This window comes from Lolium rigidum, chromosome 7, assembly GCF_022539505.1.
Source record: "Lolium rigidum isolate FL_2022 chromosome 7, APGP_CSIRO_Lrig_0.1, whole genome shotgun sequence".
Lineage (NCBI taxonomy): Eukaryota > Viridiplantae > Streptophyta > Magnoliopsida > Poales > Poaceae > Lolium > Lolium rigidum.
In genome coordinates, this window is record NC_061514.1 from 85,752,121 (window position 1) to 85,755,782 (window position 3,662).

At 50.4% G+C, this 3,662-nt stretch overlaps 1 pseudogene; it reads right to left on the minus strand.

Annotated features, from left to right (window-relative positions):
* Positions 1-482: 482 nt before the first annotated feature.
* Positions 483-2,063, minus strand: LOC124677340 (annotated as a pseudogene).
* Positions 2,064-3,662: the final 1,599 nt, after the last annotated feature.

A 3,662-nucleotide genomic window follows, 5' to 3' on the forward strand; every position in this document is an offset into this window, starting at 1 on the left:
AGGTCAGTGAGGTAGATGTTTGTTCATGTGTCAACAGTTTTAGTTTTTTATTGGCCTGTCTAGGTGATCAGGAGTTGCTTGATTGGTTGGGTTGTTGTTGTTCTTTCGGTTACTTAACCTTGCAATTCTCTTCTTCTTGATTAACAGATTGAGGATTTTTTGTTGTTGCATCCGCTTAAAAAAATGCACAATGGCGAGTGACCATATATTGCATTATAGTTGACAGATACGGTCGGTAATTTCCAGCGTCCACTAGAAAAAAGAACTGACAAAACTAACAGTGCATGCATAGTTCTTTTCCGCCCCAAAATGCATAAAGTCACACTCTCCAAGGATCCAAACACAGTACTAGTACTAGTAGTATTCAGGACGGCAGAAAAAACGGCGGTAATTTCAAAACGAGCACATACAGATGAAACAAAATCCATGGTCCCTAACTCCCTATCCTTTGCTGGCCCTATTTTCCGTTGGTTTTATGTGGTAGTACTAGTGGAGCTACTGAACTGCAAAACCGCACGTTTTCACCAGTAAGAGTAGCCAGAAGAGGACGCCCTGGGTCGCTTGCTGCCGGCCCACTGCGCCTCCACTTGCATCTGCGGCACCCACAGCTCTCGTCTGGCCCGCTCACCGGCGGCGGTGACAACAACGCCACCGATCAGCTGCTCCTGGCCCGCCCACGACGGATAATCTTGTTGCGGTCCACCGATCTGAGCCATTCCTCCCTGCTCAAACGCCAAGTTGCCAGATTAGTCCAAGCAACAAAACAAAATCTCACCGTAAAAAAAAACTCCATTTCTTGTTTGTACATGAAGTTTGGTTAAATCTCAAATGCCAAAAGTGGTAGGAGTGTGTAAATATTCCTCTGATCATTTTGCATTAGAGCATCATATCATTTTCTCTTTGTTAAAACGAGGGCAAATGATCTGTCCTATTCAATTCGCCCCAAGACGCTATCCTATCTTGACAACCTGGTCCAGCAGCTTCGGATTTTTCTCGACGCTAGTTGCGAGCGTGACAACAAAACTATCTAGTAAATGATTGCAAGCTCAAGATACTTGGAGCAGGTCATGGTTAGAGCAGATGAACAGCCAGCCAGTCGGCCACTGACCTGATACTGCTTGTCTGAGGAGACGGCGACGGAGGCGGCCGCGGCTGCGTCGTCCAGGAAGAAGTCCTCGACGTGCCACCCGGGCAGCGTCTTGGTCAGGTACTCGGATATGCTGCTGCCGTCGCTCGGGCTCGCCGTGGCACTGGCGGAGCCGACGCTGCAGGAGTCGGCGTTGCAGGGGCTGCTGTTGTTCTCCTCTTCCTCCTGCTGCTGCGCTTCCTCCTGATCCGACGGCGCGGGGGAGTCCACCGGCGCCGACGAGACGCGCACGCCGGTGAGCAGGAACCGGCTGTGCCGCCTGGTGAGGTCGCTCGTCGTGTGCACGCGCACGTCGCACTCCCGGCACAGGATCGCCCTGTCCTCCTTGCAGAACAGGAAGCCCCTCTTCTCCTGCATCCCACACATGATATATCAGCACGAGACAGAAGATAACATCGCTCTCTGAAGTCTGAAGACGTTCTCCGTATGTCTTACCTGGCAGATGTCGCAAGGAGGCGGCTTCTGGTCGGACGACGAAGGCGACGAGGAGGACGGCGGGGGTGGAGCAGGGACAGGCGCCGGTGCTTGCCGGCGAGCTTGTTGGCGCGGTGGACGCGGTGGTCGCACGCGTCGCACAGCGCGGCCTCGTCGGCGCAGCAGAAGACGGAGGCCGCCTGCGCCGCGCACACGTCGCACTGCACCTTCATGACAGTAATCTGAGCTCGCTGGTAGAGCAAGCTAGTCAAGCTGGAGGGAGATGGGAGCGGTGAGAGGTAGGCAAGGTAGCTCTGGCCAATATCCTGGACTCTGGGTTGCCAACGAGGCCGGTGCTTATATATTGGGAGGTGGCACGGCGTAGCGTGCGAGGGCAGGGCGTGTTGGGGGTAGAGGTGCCACCGTTTGAGGTGCGGTGAAGAGGAGAAAAGGGCGATGCCTTCCTTGTTCCTTGGGCGATGGAGATTTCTGACTTTGGAAAATGGAGCCAGGGGGGTCTATGCTGACCTACCCTGGTTTCCCGTAGATTTCATGAATCATGATAGTACACATTGGTAGGTGCACTCGATCAGATTGCTTCCGCCGTTTCGTTAGCGACGTTTATCAATGCTGCACTTGAGCAGGAATGTTAGGCTGACCACTTTACCTGAATGAAGAAACGAAGTCTCCGTTGTCTACATTTTGTGCTCTAAGCAATACTCTAGAGTGCTTATTTTCCTGTACAGAGAACTATCACCCAAAGTCTTGGTAAACTGTTGCTACTCACGAACGGCAGCAGATCTGAAAACGTACGGCGTTTTCTTTTCAATTTCTAATAATTGTGAATTTTAGTTGCTATCACGGATCAACATCAGTTAAGCAAATACAGTAAAAGCACATCGCCTTTTGGGACCACAGTATCATCAACTTGCGCAAGTGCAGCTAAGTTCTTTCTAGAGGAACCTAGTCAAGGTCTCAAGGCACATGCACCATAACCGATGGTAAACAAAACAGATTCTTCACTCGCGTCTTCCAAACGATATCCACTAGAGCCGTGGCGTGGTGCCGTGTTTGGAGCACGTCTTTTTCCAGCCGTGTCCTTTAAACGACATCCCAAATTATTATTATTTTATTTTGTAATTCTAGTCTTTGAACACACTAGTTTTGAACACATAAGCCGCGTCCGTTTTACAATATTTTTTCTGCATGGATATAAGACATATAATAATTTAAATGATTTGAAGTTCAACTTGATCCCACTGCGTGTTCTTTGAGCCTACACAGATGCTCTATAAGATTATTTTGCAGTTGGTCGTGAGCATCTCTATCACGGATTTCTGCATGCATAGCGAAAAAATCAGTAAAATCCGCAGATACTTAGTGATTAATATGAGCAAGAGGACTCTGACGCTCATAGGGACCCCCATCAATCACTGGACTCTTGCTCTTGCTCTCACTCTCTATAGTCATGGTGTGCATGATCACACAAGCATTTATCACCTCCCACATTTGGATCATTGTCTGGCCTCGTTGTTCATGTCTACGAGTCAACAACAAAAATCGTCAATCAAACGAGCGGCGGCAATAAGGGCAACAACTACGAGGATGTCCCCGCCGAAGCAAACGGCCGAACACCTTGTGTGCACGGCGGATGGGGGATGTGGCAGCATTCGGGGCTCGGGTCGACGCACACTATGAGGGGAATTGGGTGGGAGGAGAGGGAGGAGCACTATGGAAGCAGGCGCAAGTGAACTACCAACGTCGGAAAGGGCGGCAGCAGTAGGAGAGGTGGGAGGGGAGGCTTGTCGTGGAAGCAGGGGTGAATGGGCTGGGTTTCTAGCAGTTGGTACCCAACTAGATTTTACCTACGTGGCGAGAGGCGCGGCACGCCTAACACATCCCTTGTGGGACGGGAATGATCATGGGGTACCGTACATGGTATTGGGCCACGCCGAACGGAAAAGGTATATGGGCTCACAATTTTCGGTACCATCTCGAATGATTTTGGAGGATGAGGTTGGAGATGCTCTAAAGACTTGTTGGATGTTACTACACTTCAGAGAGCTTAATATGTGCATGTACTTCGACCAGCACAACTTTA